Source organism: Suncus etruscus, chromosome 12, assembly GCF_024139225.1.
Source record: "Suncus etruscus isolate mSunEtr1 chromosome 12, mSunEtr1.pri.cur, whole genome shotgun sequence".
Taxonomy (NCBI): Eukaryota; Metazoa; Chordata; class Mammalia; order Eulipotyphla; family Soricidae; genus Suncus; species Suncus etruscus.
This window is the reverse complement of record NC_064859.1, coordinates 18,684,457-18,702,312: the sequence shown is the minus strand read 5'-3', so window position 1 is coordinate 18,702,312 and position 17,856 is coordinate 18,684,457. Positions and strand designations below refer to the sequence as shown.

Below are 17,856 nucleotides of genomic sequence, written 5' to 3'. Positions count from 1 at the left end.
AGGCAGTCCGGACAGGTCAGCCCCCTTCATGAGAGCATGTCCTGAGAATATGCCACTTTTACTGATGTTCATGCCTCAGTCCCCAGCTGTAGGACAGATGGACCCTACAGAGCCTCACCCTTCAACCCTATCACTTCTGAGAGGCTATGGGCCAACAGGGGGCTCCAGGGACCACTTGCAAGGCCACACCAGAAGGCCATTTGGTTTCTCAGCATCCTCTGACCTACCAGGCTCGTCATGTCAAGGCGAGTTTTCAAGTTCCAACCAACACTCAGAGCCAGGCCAGGAAGGAGTGAATGGGTGGAGGGAGGGTGTAGACTAAATGTGGCAGAGGGAAGAGGGTCTGGGAGGACACCCTTAATGAGAGGAGAGGGGTCTGAGGAGAAATTTGGTGGCTATGAAATGCCAGTACCAATAAAGGAAGGTAAGTCCAGGCAGGGCACAGGCCACATGGTGCCTGCTTCTCACCACCAAAAACCAAAGAAAGGAAGCTATACCTTTGTCCAGCTGGGTTCTGTCCTGAAGAGCAAAACTTATGTGACTCCTCTCTGCCACTGGAGACTTAGGTGAGGGTGGCTGGCAAATATAGGATCCCGCCGAGGGGAGGGTCTCAGCCCAGGCTGGGTAACATTGCTGCTCAAGCCACAAAGCCCAAGGCCCATGTGGCAGGGGAGGGAAAAGGGCTGTCCTGGGCTTTTGGATAGAGCAGGAGGTTAGACCAAATTGTGGAAAGCTGGACAGCTATTTCGGACCAAACTCCAGAATCTCAGATCCCGATGCTACCTGCTTCCCAAGTGAAATCTCTAACAAGCAGATTGAAATTGCTCTCCTCACTAAGTGCTCTTTACCCAGGAATCTGCTGGATGGTGGCTCTGACCCTGGACTTCATATTTTAACTCAAATATACAAAAAGAAATTACAAAACAAAAGATATTAACACACGTACTTGTATCCGCATTCAGCCACGAAGGTTTTCCCTCCCTTTTTTTCTTCCATCTTGGGTCGACTCACCACTAAGTACTCAGTTACTGAATAACTAATATGAAGACACTGGGATGACCACATAATCATAACTCTTAAGCTCTACCTCAAAACAAAACAGGCATTTCCAATTCTTTGAGTGTTCACAGCACTGAATAATCATTGCTTATATTTGACAATGGTCATTTTTAAGATACTTTATTATAAACAGTGGAAGTCAGTGCTCACAGGGTCCAATCGTGAAAAACCAACTGTGCTAATTTCCTTGGGCATTCTCACTCCTATAATTAGTAGTTTTATAAGATCTCATATGAAGCCATACATTGTAGAGATTTATTGGGCAGGCCCTATGTGGACACATGGTTTTCCTACCAACAGGACAGAATCAAAGGTATAAGGCCAGTTTCACAGAAGATCCAGCACTACTGTGACCAGAGTCCTAAGGACTCATTAGCTGCAACTATCTATCGTTTCTTGAAAGTGTGAATGGCTGGTGCATGTGCCCTACATGCAGGAGCCGGGGCTGGATTCCCAACCCTCCTGGTTCCTAGAAGCTAGAGCCAAGAATAGCTTTTTGACTCCTGCAGGGTGTGGCCCTCAATCAAACTGAACCCAGAAAACATGAAAGTAGGAATGAACAGGGAAATCCATCTCAGACCCGCTGAAGAGCAGAGTTTAACCTATAAGCATCTTTCCAGGAAATGGTTTGCAACTACGCAAAGGACCATATCTGGACCTTGCCCCCTCCCACAGCCCTGGTTTCCAACCACTCCTTTACTCCTTCTACCTAAGACACTAACTACAAGTTTCCAGGGAAACAGGGAGGGACCAGAGTCCCTGACACTCAGACACAGCCCAGGAAAAAGACCACTGATTGGGTTTTCGGGCAGGAATCTTGGGTCCTGGACAATGATTGTGGTGATTTCTCCCAGTCTCTAGAAAAATAAAGATGGGACGGGAAAGGCTAAAGAAGAAGAGAAGGAAAAAAGGCCTCTGTTCTGCTCCAAGAGGTGGCTATAACCACTTTGCCCAGAAGAGCTTCTGAGGGGAGAGCAGAGAAGATCTCCTGAGGACAAATCAGCAGAGATAGGCTGTCTCCAGCCATGAAGGGCGGAGCCTGATTCCTGTCATGTGCTTTGGCAAATGGGAGACATTTGAAAAGGCCTCTGCTCTGCTCCATGAGGCAGCCATAACCACCTCAGCCAGAAGAGCTTCTGAGGGTACAATAACAGAGAACATCTCATGGGGGCATGTTAGCAGAGGTGAGCTGTCCAATGAACACCAGCACAACTGTAGAAAACACCACACTAAAATCGTGACAATGGAGAAACAACGCAGGTCAACACCATGCATAGAGGATGAGGATGGCAGCTCTGATGGCCCAAATAGTATCAACCACTTATTTAGCCTCTCAGATAAGTTTAGAGAAGAAATTACGGGGATCCTCATAGAACTCATGAAAGCATTGATCGAGCTGAACAAACCACGAATAAGAATCTAGAGGATTTGAAAATAGAAATGAAAAAACTCCAAACTGAAATAACGGGTCTGAAACACTCAGTAGACAAAATGAAAACATCAATGGAAGCCTCTCTGACAGAGTAAAAGCCTCTGAGGATAGAATCAGTGAGCTGAAAGATGAAATGCAAAACAACTCCATACAAAAAGAGTCTGGAAAAGAGTCTTAAAGGAAATGATCAGATGATGGAAAAATACTCAAAAGAATGTGAACAGAGGGAAAGGCTAAAGCCTCTGTTGTTCTACAAGGATGGCACCATGCACAAGGTTCCTCTCAAGGCTTGGAGGAGCAGACGAATCCCAAAGGTTTTAAAACAAAACTCTCACCTCACTGAGACTTGGAGGAATGAGGGGCTGAAGATGGCACAGCAGGAAGGTTCCAATTGCATGTGGTTGACTGGGGTTTGATCCCAGGTATCCCACAGGGTCCCCCAAACATGGCCAGAAATGATCCCTGAGTACAGAGCCAGGAGTAAGCCCTAAACAACCAGATGTGGGCCCCAAACTCAAAACCAAGCCAAAATAAAAACAAAAACAAATTAGAGAAATGGAAACACTTGCATGTGATTTGTGCAGTATCAAAATTTTAAATATGTACTTTCTTCATCTGCCAATCATACCATGCTGGAAATACTTGTGTTTTACACAAGTATGAAACATAAAAATATACAGAATGTGAGCTATACATCTAAAAAAAAAAACCTGTCAAAGCAAACAGTACAGGATCAGAAGCAATAGAACAACAGGGAGGCCACTTGCCTTGCATGTGGCCAACCCAGGTTCAATCCCTAGCACTCTATACCAGGAATTACCAGAAGTGATTCCTGAGTGCAGAGCCAGGAGTAAGCCCTGAACACTGACAGGTATGAATCCAAAACAAACAAAAGGCAAAGAGCAACATTAGAATAGGAGAGGTCAGAAACAACTAGATATGTAACAGTTCCTATAGAATATTTATGTGAATATTAAATATTAATGGAAAAGCACAACACAGGTCCCTTAGTAAGAGGTCATTGGAGGTGTGAGCTAGTTCAATGCTTTGCAGAAGCTGGATCCCAGAGCAACAAGTAGAGATTAGCCCTTCCAAAATCAAAAGGAGCCTGGCAGGCTGGTCAAGGTGTGGGCAGGCTCACTGTGTGCAGAGACCCCAGCTGGTCTCCCTGCACACTCCCTGCACACCACTGGCCCAAGCAGGACTGAAGCTCAGGCCTATCAGCCTAGATACACTGAGAGTGTGAGTATCATTGCCAACCACAGAACAAAATAATATCAAGAGGAGCCCCCTACCCCATAATTACATCAAAAGGTGTCTGTGAGGAGAATCCATACTCAGTATGAGCCGAGCGATGGTACTAAGATAGACTGGAACTCACTGCCCAAAAAGGCAAGGTCAGGGTTCCCAAGCCATAGCACAGTGGGGAGGGCATTTGCCTTGTATGCAATCAACCCAGGTTCCAACCCCTGGGATTGAATTCTGAGCACAGAGCCAGTAGTAATCCCCTGAGTGTCGCCAGGTGTGTCCCCCCCCCCAAAAAAAAAAAAACCCTCAGGGGACAGACAGTACTTCTACCTCACAAGAAGGGAACAATGGTGTTATTTGTACTAAACCAAGTGACACCCAGTGAGGAAAGATCGGCAGGATACTGGGGGTGTTTCAGGCCCGTTTCCAAGAGAAGAGGCTCCAGTTCATGTGTTTTGGCCCCAAACCTCCCCATTCTAAACTCTTAAGTTATGGGGCCTGCACCTTCAATTTTCTCTACAGAAAAAAATTGTGGGGGGGATCAGAGTGATAGCACAGCAGTTTTACCTTGCACACAGCTGACCTACTCAAGTTCTATCCCCAGCACCCCATATGGTTCCCTGAGCCTGCCAAGAGCAATTTCTGAGCACAGAGCCAGGAGTAACCCCTGCGTGCCACTGGGTGTGGCCCCAAAACCCCCTGATATTTTTTTTTATTTTTCAAATTCTGTGCTCATAGGCCGCTGTACTAAGCAACCAGAAGAAGGGTCACCAAGGAGGTCTAGGTGAACAACACGTTGGCCTCACTGACCCGTCAGTCCCACTGCGTGGTGGCGGGTCCCAGGGTCTAGGCATCACAGGGAAGGTGAGATTTTAGTTAGGGTCATGTCCCCAACTTACACAGGGATGAGATCAGAAACCAATGGAGAGTGATCTAATGACAAAGCTGGCAAATTCCACAGACATGACCCTCAGGGATGGGAACTGGAGTCCTCTCCTGGATTCATCACCAGGTGTTGAATTTATTAGCAACTGCTGTAAGGACCAGGCCCTCTACTCAAATGCGTTGAATTCTCAAAAGCTTTATGTGACCAGGAAGAACTTAGCTAGCATGGCACAAGTGAAGCTCAGAAATGGTCGTAACTTGCCTACAGAGAATGCCTGTCCCCAGCCCTCTGGACCTCTATAGGTTTGAGGCTACGCAGGGAAGGGCCTTTCATGGTGACAGAAGAGACAGAGGGTTGGTTCAAGCCCAATGAGGATCTAAGGTTTTGAGCCACAAAACGAAATTGCTATGCCTCCCTGCAACCTTCACTAAGGACCACCCCAACTAAAAGTTGTGCATCTCAGAGTAGAAAGCCACCCTCCAAGAATCCTCATGTCTTCATCTTGTTCAATGCCAGCAGCTCCTCTCCTCAAGTTTCCCAAAGGGCACTGGTGTTCATTTCTCTCTCATGGCACCCATGAAAAGTGAGCCGCAGCAACACCGCCACGGTCCATGCTCTCACCCAACACCCGTCTTTTCCAATGTCAATGGCAAAGACCCACCCACTGTTCCCTTCTCATTCTCCCTGGACTCACAGCCTCCTGAGACTTGGAACCAAATACAAAACTAAACAAAATTAGTTTTGAAATGGCTGTTTTGCCACTACTGTTTTAACCAAGGGACAAAAAAGACTTGACTATAGCACTTATCTTTTTTTTTTTTTCCCCAAAGATAAAAGTCACTATCAATGGAGGGCTCTGAACAAGTAGCACATATGCCCAGAGAAGAGCGTGGTTGTGAGACATATAGCATATCCATACAGGACATACAGCAACCAGCTGCTTTTTGACACAAAAGAGCTGTTTTGACCTCAAATCATTGCTCCCTGAGTAAAGCATGGTCACTCCACTTTACTCCATATAGTTCATTTCTTCTAGGCAAGGACCCCCACCACATCACATAAAAAACATGATCACACTGCAAAGGTTACAATGGGAAAGCAATGCAGAATCCAACCATACTTAATGAATGAAGATGGTAGTACACAAGAACCAACTGGTATTGGCCACCTATATAGCCTCTCAAATAACTATTTTAGAGAGGAAATGTGGAGAATGTTCAAGGAACTCAAAAATACCATGGATCACATAGTAAGACTCAAGAGGATATGAGAGTAGAAATGAGAAAACTTCAAACAGAAATATTGGAACATAAAATTTGGTAGATGAAATGAAAAACTCTTTGGAAGGCCTCACCAGTGGATTAACCGTGAGCTGGAAGATTAACCTGCATAACACCTCCACTCAACAGAAGTTGGAAAAGATGTTTAAAATAAATGAACAGATGGAAAATATCCTCAAAATAAGTAAACAGACAACAATGACCTTTGGGATAAATTTAATAGGAACAACATAAGATTCATTGGGGTCCCAGAGGGCCAGGAAGAAAACCTCTATGAGGAAGCAACAGTCAAAGACATCATTGCTGAGAAGTTCCCAGAGCTAAAGAATGCTTATGTCCACATCATAGATGCCTTAATAGTACCAGCTAAAAGAGCCCAAATCAAAGCACCCAAAGGCACATCCTATGAGCAATGACAAAAACCATAGAGATAGAATACTGAAAGCAGGGCCGGGCGGTGGCGCTGGAGGTAAGGTGCCTGCCTTGCCTGCGCTAGCCTAGGACGGACCGCGGTTCGATCCCCCGGTGTCCCATATGGTCCCCCAAGAAGCCAGGAGCAACTTCTGAGCGCATAGCCAGGAGTAACCCCTGAGCGGCACAGGGTGTAGCCCAAAAACCAAAAACCAAAAAAAAAAAAAAAAAAGAAAAAAATAAATACTGAAAGCAGCTAGATCAAAAAGGGAAATTACAGAGGCTGGATAGCTAGCACAGTAGAATGAGATTTGACGGTGGTTCAAATCCCGGCATCCTGCCAGGAGTGATTTCTGAGCACAGGGCAAGGAGTAACCCTTGAGCATCCCCAGATGTGGCCCCCAAACCAAAAAAATTACATATGAAGAAGCAAACTTCAGATTTACAGTAGATCACAAGCAACCCTTCAGGCCCAAAGGAAGTGGTGGGATATATAGTAGGGAAAAAATCAATGAAATAAACACTTTGCCAGGAATACATCACCCAGCTAGACTTTCATTCAGGTTTGAAGGAAGAATACAGTTTCATGGTTGAGCAAGTGGGGCTCAGGAGTCCCAAGTACACTTTTTCCTTTTCCCCTTTGTTCTTAGAGCCACCCACCCTAAGCCTTGGCACTGACAGTCTTAGCCAATCACCAAATCTCAAAACAATGGCACAATACAGGCAGAGAATGAGCAAAAGGAGAAAAAAGGGAGAAAGGAGAAGGGAGAGGGGAGAGGATAAAAGAGCCACATGCCCAATCTATGCCATGGCAGAAGGTCCTAGTTCAAATCTGTAATTAAGCAGAGCAATTAATTCATTTTTAAAGAAAAGCATAGCTTGGGGTATAGAAGCAGCAACAACAATGTTTGCTGAGTTTCTGCCTTTCTGGAGGTGGCTCTGACTGGCAGGTGCTCAGGGTTAATGCTGTTTAATAAAATCCTACAGCAGAGGCTGATCTATCTATGAGGGGGAAGCAATCACCGAGATAAAGGGGGGTTCACTCTGCTAATAAGTGCAGGTATCGAGCAGTTTTTTTTTTTTTAAACCACAGAGGCAGCACCTTTAGGAAAATCCATGCAAAGTTTCTATGTCGTCCCAGGTCCAATGAAACAATATGATGAATCGTCTCATCACCAAAGCACCAGTGCTGGGCTTCTGGGAGGCTGAGGTGTAACTGTGGGCGCCTAGAGACAGTGCCAGATTTGCTGCCAGCCATGATCCCTGGAAAGTAGCACCAAATTCTATCAGTGGCCAAGGATATCCAGTACCGAGCATGCCAGGCTCTCAACATCTTGTGTTTTGGCAAAGCTGGCACAGCAAAGCCTCCTTCCAGAGCATTTCTTCTATCCAACACCAGAAAAGTGTTGTTTACTGCAGAGGAAGATGAGTATAACAACTCCTTTGATCAACATCCTACTCTTGGATTATTTGTTTTTCCTGGCAGTAAGTCAGCACAGCACTTACTCCTGACTCTGGAGGACTCAGGGGAACTTATGGGATGCCAGGGATTAAATGTAGGTTAAATGAGTGCCTGGTAAATGCCCTCTTGCTGCTGTATGCTTGGCCTCTTTGTTTTATCATTCTGAAAGTGCACACATCCTCCTAGCTATTCATGAGCTATTGGGAGCATCTTTCTTATTCCATCGAGAAACAATGAGGGCGGAAAAGAGATTTTGGTTATCACATTGGGCTAAAATGATCTCTCATACACACATACATACACATTTGAATCTTATTTTTAAATTAAAAATAAAAGGGGAGCATGAAGAAACACTACAGAGAGGACAGCAGGGAGGGCGCTTGCCTTGCATATGGCTGATCCAGATTCAATCCCCAGCATCCCACAGGATCCCTTGAGCAACACCAAGCATGATTTCTGAACACAGAGCCAGTAGTAACCTCTGAGCATCACTGGTTGTGATCCAAAACCAGAAAAAGAAAGTTGGGACTAAAAAGGTAGTACAGCAGAGAGGGTACTTGTTTACATCTCACAGCAGTTTCAGGAGTGAGCCCTGAGCGCAGAACAAGGCGTGACCCTAAGCATCGCCAATTATGCATCCTCACCCCCCAAAAAGAAGTGCTTAGCTAAAGTGGCCAGACATTTCTAAATAGCACTTGTTTCTTCAGCCATTCAGGTGCCTTTTAGTCCCACCAGTTTCTTCCAAACCATCCAACAGAACCAGCACAAACCAAAATTGACTCCTTGAGGCCCGGAGTGCCCGTTGCTGGGGTTTCCCTTTGAGCTGTGGGCTCTGTCTGCAAAAGCCTGAGTGCTCTTCAGAGTCGAGAGTCCCCAGGTACAAGAGGCCAGAAGTTATCAGAAGGTTCTTGGGTGGCTCTAAGGGTAAAGACAGAGTTCCCTTGGGAATGTTGGCACAGAGAAGGTCACCCAGATCTCTCTGAGCTTTGGCAGAGAGCAGGTCCCATCTTCAGGGCTCACCCTGGAAAGGGAGGAGAGAAACACTAGCGCCAGTGACTCAGGGCACAGAAACCTAGACGCAGGCCTCCAAAGTCAATAGCACTGATGGCTACAGGCTATTTGTCTCCACAACTTGAGGGTCTCTGGGTCACAGGACTCTTTCTTACAAGACCTGAAAAACAAACTGCTCATTTTAGTCTGAAGAATTGGCAGAAGGAACTGGCTCCCATATTCTCACCAATTCTCTAAGTTTTACAAACCCCAAAGTAACAAGTCAAGTGACTGGGGTCACAAGGGCACGTCTCAGAACACCAGACCACAGACCCATGTTCTCCGGTGAGGACTTAACTTTCAGACGTGACCAGAACTTTTCCAAGTGCTACGGCTAAGTGATCACCTGATCTGGCACAGTTTCAGTACATAAGAGAACCAGATTGTTCTTGCTTACTCTGAAGAAAAGCATCGACTCTCACTCGCAGCTTTCGTCCTGTGTAGGAAGGCCAAGAGGGAGAACTGGGCTGTCTACGGAACTGTCCACTCCCTGTCATATGTGGGCTTGTCATGTCCACAGAAAGGATGTTAGCTCTGTCCTGTTGCAGGGGGGGGGGGGGGGACGGGCCGTCTGGGGAATACCACAGCTAACGGGGAGCTAGATCCTCAAACCAGACTGTACCACAAAGAAAGGGTGTAAGAGATAGTTTCACACCATAACATAGAACACAAGGTTTATTCATAACAAAGAGAAAAATGAGTGTTTACCATAGATACACTCATACCGGAGGCTTTATTTTTTCTATAGTACCCTCAAAAAGAAAATTTCCCAGGCAGAAATAAACAGACAGACAAAGGGTAGTGGCAGTGCACTCAGACATCTGGCAAAGCCAATCCTTCCTAAGAAAGTTGGTGTCTTCATTCTTGAGGTAGAGAAAGAAGCTGAAGAAGTGAGTGAATGGAGCTCAGAGGCTCAATGTCCTAGGATGAAAATTCCGACTCCAACCCTCCAAGCATAAAGTTTAGCACCACACATTTTAAAAAAAAGGATCATCCCGGAAGAGGGAGAGACAATGTAGGGAGTAAGGCCATGGCCTCACCTACAACTCAAATCCTGGCTCCAAATATAGTCCACACCGCCACTACCACCAAGCACTGCTAGGTGTAGTCCAACACTCAAAACTAACAATTCCATTAAAACTGGAATCTGGGGGCCAGAGAGATAGCACAGCGGCATTTGCCTTGCAAGCAGCCGACCCAGGACCTAAGGTGGTTGGTTCAAATCCCGGCATCCCATAGGGTCCCCCGTGCCTGCCAGGAGCTATTTCTGAGCAGACAGCCAGGAGAAACCCCTGAGCAATGCCGGGTATAGCCAAAAAAAAAAAAAGACTGGAATCTGCTGGGGCCAAAGCAATAGTGCAGTGTGGGCATTTGCCTTGCACACGGTTGACCCAGGACGGACCTCGGTTCAATCCCCGGTGTCCAATTTCTGAGCCATAACCAGGAGTAATTTCTGAGCACATAGCCAGGAGTAACACTGGATGTTATCACCAGTGGTGGCTCAAAAACCAAAAAAAAAGGAATCTGCTAGTCAAAAAGAAAAAAAAATAATATTGAATCAACAGGAAAAACTTGCCTATTGCCAAGTCAAATCATTTCTGGAAGCAGGTGGGATATGAAGAATAAATATCAATTATTTGCTTCTCCTTTGCAGATTTAGATTTAGAACATAGTGGATGACAGACAAAATCAGTTTGCGGTTTCAGGGTAAGACAATACCAAAGAATGAAGGACTGACCCTCTGAAAAACTTGTTTTTATAAATGCTATGTGGAACCTCCAAAGGTAGTCTAAAAACAGAAATCTAAAAGCAGCTGAATTTTTCTCTAATGCTAGGCATCAGCTGAGGGCCCAGAAATAAGGAATATCTGCTTTATTCACACATGAACATCATTTACAAAGTTAATGTGGCTCAAATATATCAACAAACATTGTGGCAGCTGAAAGTGTTTAAGGAAAATCAGCAAAGGCCCCAGAATCTGACTTGAAAGTGTGGTTCGAGCTGACTTCATGTCCGCAGACCACACTCTACCTCTGGAAATTGCCCCAGAGTTATTTGGGTATGGGGTACTCAGAAACGCAATCAGATCTTTCTTGCCAAATTCTACTTTGTTCCAGCACCCGTTACTCTGCGTTCTACAGAGAAATCATTCTGTTTGCCAAAAAATGCCAGTTGAAAACAAAGATACCACACAGCAAACCGAAATGCTGAAACAACAGAAACTCAATACCTCTAAAATAGAAATGATTAAGATTATAATATGGAGAAAAATAAGGTGGGAAAAGTTCAGTTCACACTCACCTTCTGATTCTACCAGAATCACTAAAGCAAACTACTGTGTGTGTGTGTTGTGTGTTGGCGAGGGGGTGTCATCTGCCAAGGTTTGTGTCTGTGTGTTGTGTGTGTGTATTATGTGTTGGGGGGTGTCGTCTGCCAAGGTTCAAGCACGAACTTTATTTACTTTTTTCATGAACTTTATTTTGTATTCTACTGTGGCACCTTCCCTGTTGCCACAATTAAGAACAAAGAAAGTCTCAGCAAATCCTTTCCAGTTGGGACTAGGATCAGGAATTCCCCTTCATCGGAACTGCATTTACCAAGTCAAGGTCATGTACCAAATCAAGCTACAAAAAGCAAAGAAACATGTGTACATGTGGGAGAAAGAGAACATCGTGTAGTTAAGGAATCAGAGCCGGAAGCAGATAGCCTGTTTCTGGACAGCCAACCAGGAACCCCAATCTTAACTGGCCCGTGTACAAGGCTAAATGTCCAAGGAAAAAAAACTCCTTATTGCCATAAAGGTCAAATCCTTACCCACAGGGATGCTGTGAGAATCGAATGAATCTGTACAGTATCACAGCAGGGCAGCAAGATACTTATATCTATACCCACCACTGTCACTGGGTGTAAGCAGGGACCCACTTCTACCCGCATGAGGACATCACAGTTTATGCCAAGGTCTAACTCCCTCTCTCTGTGGCATCCCCTTTGCCTGCAAACAAATTTGATTCTCTGAGTGCTGAGACCCCAGAACTCAGATATACCACTTTTGAGGACTTGCCTCTATCTAGCCGAGTCCCCAAGGTGCTATCCTTGGGGGTGTGTTTTGGCCAGCAGGGCCAAACTAAGATTGCAAGGGACCTCACTCTCTCCTAACAGATGAAAACCAAGATACATGTCACCAGCACAAGGTCACTTCACCAAGGTCACTGATTCCTACCATCGGCAAGAGATTAACAGGAAACTGTTGGCAAGAAATGAAGGCCGGGGCCCGGAGAGATAGCACAGCGGTGTTTGCCTTGCAAGCAGCCGATCCAGGACCTAAGGTGGTTGGTTCGAATCCCGGTGCCCCATATGGTCCCCTGTGCCTGCCAGGAGCTATTTCTGAGCAGACAGCCAGGAGTAACCCCTGAGCACCGCCAGGTGTGGCCCAAAAACCAAAAACCAAAAAAAAAAAAAAAAAAAAAAAAAGAAATGAAGGCCAACCCCAGTGAGTAAGATTCATACTAAAATAAAAGGAAGGGCTAGAGCCATCACGCAGCAAGGTGGGCACTTGTCTTGCATGCGGCCAACGTAGATTCGATCCCTAGCATTCCTTATGGTTCCCCAAGCACTGCCAGGAGTGATCCCTGAGTGTAGAACCAAGAGAAAGACCTGCGCACAGCCAAGTGTGAACACTCCCCTCAAATCACTTAAATAAAAGGGAAAAAAAAAAAATCAGAGCCTAAGTAGGGCCAGCCTCCCTCAAACATTCCTCCCACCTTGTAGTTCCCTCTCTTCACACTCCATTTCCTCTCCCCAGGTCTCTATATCTAATCCTGGGCTTACTAACAGATAAAAAGTTGTAACCCCTTGGGGTCTGAGTGATAGCACTTCGGGGAAGGTGTTTGCTTTGTACATAGTCAACCCAAGTTCGGTACCCAGCATCCCATTTAGAGCCTGCCAGGAGTCAAGAATGACCCCTAGGCACTGCCAGGTTTGGCCCAATAACCAAATAAATAAATGAAACATCAGCCCCTCCAAAGTCTCTCCCCTGCCCCACAAAACTAGTTTCACATCTTCAATTTTTGCCACTTCCTACCTTGAGCTTCTCCTGGGGCAGTGGCATGTCTCACACCGAGTTTCCTCAGAACTCAGCACTCATGGCCACACTCTTCATGACATGACAGTTACTTGCTGGCAGCTGGTGAACAGCTGTACAGATGTGAAGACTCTTTCAGAGATCTTTGAGCCAGAAACACACCTCCATCCTGCCTTCTCTCTGGGCTTACTCCTTCATATCCACTCTCTTTGGGATGAAGCCATAATACAATGAGGAAGGAACTCACCTGCAAATGCCCACCCAAGGTCAATCCTCAGCACCTTGAGTCTTTCCAGGAGTGATCCCTAAGCACAGAGCCAGTAGTCAGCACTGAGAATGGCCAGTGTAGTCCCTCCACCACTTTCAAAGAGGCAGTCTTCAAAGGCATCTCAATTAGAGCAATGTTTCCCTGCTACAGCAAGCCCTTTGGGCCCCCCAAATTTCATGAACAGGGGTCAAAGCCTGAGCCTAGGGGACTAACTGGTCAGACAGGAGGGGGGGGGGGGAGAAGGTAGTCAAAGGGCCACAGTTGGAAAAGTAGTTAAGAAACAGAGAACCGGGGACCGGAGAGATAGCATGGAGGTAAGGTGTTTGCCTTTCATGCAGGAGGTCATCGGTTCGAATCCTGGCACCCCATATGGTCCCCCGTGCCTGCCAGGAGCAATTTCTGAGCCTGGAGCCAGGAATAACCCCTGAGCACTGCCGGGTGTGACCCAAAAAATCACAAAAAAAAAAAAAAAAAAAAAAAGAAACAGAGAACCAGAGCTCAGCAGACACGGAGACTTCCAAGTTTGCCAGTTGTGCTTTGAAGACACAATGTTCTAGTTTTAAGTCCTTAACCACACCAAGGGATCAACGAAAAGGACAGACGGCCTGAGCAGAAACCTGAACAGAAACAGGAACAAAACCTTCTCAGGCTGAGTGACAGTACAACAGGATTGTACAGTATTTGCCTTGCACCATGAAAACCCAAGTTGCATCTCAAGCATCCCACATAGTCTCCAGACCCCTGCCTACCAGGAGTACATCCTGAGCACAAATGGGTGTCACCCACATTGCTGGAGTAACCGGATATTCATTCTATTCATGATAATTCTTCTTTTCTGATGCTTGTCACTCATTGGAAGTTCCTTTGGATTGGACCCTGTTCGGGTGCCAGTTGTAAAATTACCCCATACACCATATTTCCAACCCCAGGTGAATGGATCAAAGAAGGGTAGTCACGAAGAATTAATAAAACCAAGCCAGTCAGGAGAGTCATGGAGTCTGGCTAGCTTCTCTCCTCATGGTCTCTCTGAGTGTCAAGCCAAACTCACCTTTCTTTATTCAGTACCAATTCAATCACCAGGGGGAAATATTCAGATGGACTTTAAAAAAAAGAAAATTGGGGGAACACCTTTGTTTTGGGTAATAGCAGGGTGCCAACTAACACCCAACTGAAAAAAAAAAAACCTATAGAGTTTTCCACCATCACACACCTTCATCTCTGACTACACCCAACCAGATTCTTCTGGAAGTTTCCCTAAGCGCCTATCTAACTGAGATGGTTTCTTTTCTGTGACAGGAGAATTCCCTCCTTATCTGAGCAAAAGGAACAAAGACAAGATTGTCATGCTTGCCTAAGAAGAGGCATGTCTGGACCCGGCTTTCAAATGCATGTGAATATATTTTCCCTCTCCCGTTGGCTCATTGTTTGCCAATGGATTCAAATGAGTCCTTATTATGGCAAAGCCCAAAAGTCATTGCCTGTCCTGGCCACCCCTGAGTCAAAGCGTTGCATCATGACAGAAAGATTGGCTCAGGTCTGTGGGAGACTCAGGTATGGTGAGCAGGTCCTATAATTCACTCACTCAACTCTCACAGCGCCTGGGTGGGCCTGAAGCACTGCTCAAGGAAACATCAAGCCCGATGTCAACTGAAGTATATTCACTCAGTATCTCGCCCTCCAACCCCTGCAGATAGTCACCAGCTACATTGACTAGGCTCTGTGTTCACATGCATGGACAGCAACTCTGACCTTCAGTATACGAGGCCAACACTGCCTGTCCCCACAGTGCTACAGTTCTTACAACATGGAGCAAATTAGCATGCATCATAGTATTTGTTTATTATGTTGGGAGCTGGCTTGGGTTGGGCCACACCAAGCTGTTCTCGGGGCTTCCTGTTCAGGGGACTAACATTTTAATGGGATTATTATGTTACTGACCCTACCCTGATTGGTGAGTGTGTCCTACCCTAGGGTGTGACTTGGCATTCTGCTCCCACCCTAGGGTGGTACCTGATCCCACCATTGGGTGGTACCTGATTCTGGGGCATAAAAACAAGGGTCTGTGGAAGGCGAAGGTGAGAGGCTTTTTGTCCTGGACCTATTCTTAGGCCTTTTGGCTTCAGCCTCTTCACAGAATAAAGAGCTGTTTTCTTCGGAAGCCTGACTGCCTGTTGGCTTTCTTCCCGCCGCATTCACCTCAGAACCACCGACTGAACAAGGTAACAGACTAGTGGTCCGAGCTGGAGGAGAAAGGCCTCATCCTCCATCCCTCCATCAGTCAACCTCTTCAGGGGCTGACTTGCAACAGGGAACCACATGGGATATGGAGTGAACCGAAGTCAGTTGCAAGCAAGGCCAGTGGTTTAATACTCGCATTATTTCCAAGGAAAGGATTTACTCATCAAGAGCAGTAATTCTGGTTTTGCTTTGTTGTTGCTGTTTTGGGGCCCCACTTGGTCGCACTTAGAGATCAATCCTGGTAGGGACTCAGGGGACCATATAGGATTCCAGGGATCGAGTCCAGGACAGATGCATGCAAGGCAAGTGCCCTTCCTGCTATATTATCTCTCTGTCCTCCTAAGATTCGAGAGCCTTACATTTTTTGGGTCGCCGGGTTAAACCTGACACTAAAAACCAAACCAAACCAAACCAAACCAAACCTCTGAATTTGACTGAATCTCTAAGAATGATGATGTGAACGTTTTAAACAAAGTCAAAATTTTACCATTGCAGAGAGAAATGCTTTAATGTTCAGAGAAGGGTCAAAGATGACCCATTTTTGGGTGGCCCAAACATAACAGCCCTTCCCTCACAGAGCTATGGGGAGAAAATGACACACATACATGGGCAGGTGCGGGCTTGGATGTGAGGCAACAGACACCACTCTCGGTCCTGCCGGCGCAGAAGCTTGCTCCACGGGCACCAGCAGAGTTGTGAAAAAGAGGTGGAAAAGAGGTGAGCTCCATAGAGCTGGGACCAGCAGCCCATCAATGGGCTTCATGACTTGGGAGCAGGGCTGGGCCCTGAGCTGGTGGAAGAAAGCTGGACCACAGAGCCTAGCTCTGAGGGGCACAGCCTTCCAGCTCCTGGAGGCCTAAACCATTGTCCATTGTTCGGTCCACACCCAGCCACACCTGGATTCCCCACAGCCTCAGAGGTAGGTGTGGCTGTGCAGATATTCCTCTCTAAGCTACAGTTTCCTCATCTGTAAACACAGTAATGTTTCTGCCTATCTCTGGCATTTCTGGAGCCTGATAAGAATAGAGATAAAGAATTAGAGCAGAGTTAGGAACCTAGAATTCCATCTTTGTGGACTATTGTTATGGGAAAGGCCTCAGATCTTTTGCTCTGGACTCCAGACAGTCCCAAGAACACACAGAGACTTTTATATTTGCTTCCTAACTCCCATATCTCATTGTTGACTGGTACCATGGACATTATTGTCATTGATTCCACACTAACTCCAGAACAGCAGCAAAGGCAGGTAAGGTGGGTGGACAGATGACAGTTTTGCAGGTGAATTGAATATTCTGGAAGCACCTTTGCCAACAGAATTCACCAAGGAGATCTGTTTGCTGATAGGAGGCAGGGACTGGAGGGCCACATCTGGACATTGATTTTTTTTTGTTTTGTTTTGTTTTGTTTGTTTGTTTTTGGGTCACACCCGGCAGCGCTCAGGAGGTATTCCTAGCTCTATGCTCAGAAATCACTCCTGGCAGGCTCAGGGGACCATATGGGACGCCAGAATTTGAACCACCAACCTTCTGCATGAGAGGCAAATGCCTTACCTCCATGCTATCTCTCCGGTTCCTGGACATTGGTTTTTATTGCAGGAAATCTCAGTAAATATGTCACACTGGGAACTGGGAATTCCCCCATTCGGGGGAGAGATGGGACGAAGTGAACAAACCTCCAAACCAAGTGCAGAATCACTGGCCCTTTTTCACCTCTTGAGCAACAAGGACAACAAAGCAAACAACAAAGCCCAGAAGAACTGCTCCTTTCCTTAACCAGTGGGACCAAGGATGTATGACTGCAGATAACTTGGAGCTCACAGGGACAGAAAAAAGAAAGCAGGGCCAATTCGGAACGGCCTCTAAAGACACCAATGAGGGGCCAGCAAGATAGCATTGTGGTAGGGCATTTTGCCTTGCACACCGCCGATCCAAGACGGATCAGTTTAATTCCTGGCATCCCATATGGTCCCCTGAGCTTGCCAGCAGTGATTTCTGAGCACAGAGTCAGGAGTAACTCCTGAGCGCTGCTGCTGGGTGTGACACCCCTCCCCCCAAATAAGACACTAATGACCGAGGTGGGTCCCGTGGTCAAGCAACCCTGTGGGTCCTGCTCCTGGGCACATGGGCAGCAGGTCACAGCTCTGATCCTGGCCATCCCACAGCCCTGCCCAAGAGCCCAACTAAACTCCTGACCTTGATAGTTTGCAGCCTGCAGTTTGGGGCCAAAACGCCCAGTCAGGTTGGGCTACCATCAAGCCCACTGCTGAACAAGGACTTTTAAAAATTATTTCAAGCAAAAATAAATAACTAAATACGTAAAATAAACTGTCTCAAAATTGAAATGACAGATATTTGCAGAAGAAAATTAAAAAAAAAATTAAATCAGGGATGTAGGGATGGAGCTAAGGGGGATGGGGGAAATTATTTGGGGGGAGGCACCAA

General features: G+C 46.3%; 2 protein-coding genes across 2 annotated transcripts in view; both read right to left on the bottom strand.

Annotated features, from left to right (window-relative positions):
* SPTBN1 (spectrin beta, non-erythrocytic 1) overlaps positions 1–17,856 on the bottom strand; it is a 120,762-nt gene that overhangs the window by 60,829 nt on the left and 42,077 nt on the right. The window lies entirely within an intron of this gene.
* ERLEC1 (endoplasmic reticulum lectin 1) overlaps positions 13,909–17,856 on the bottom strand; it is a 548,089-nt gene continuing 544,141 nt past the window's right edge. The window contains 1 exon segment of the mRNA XM_049784804.1: positions 13,909–13,919. The gene's annotated coding sequence lies outside the window, so the exon portion shown is untranslated.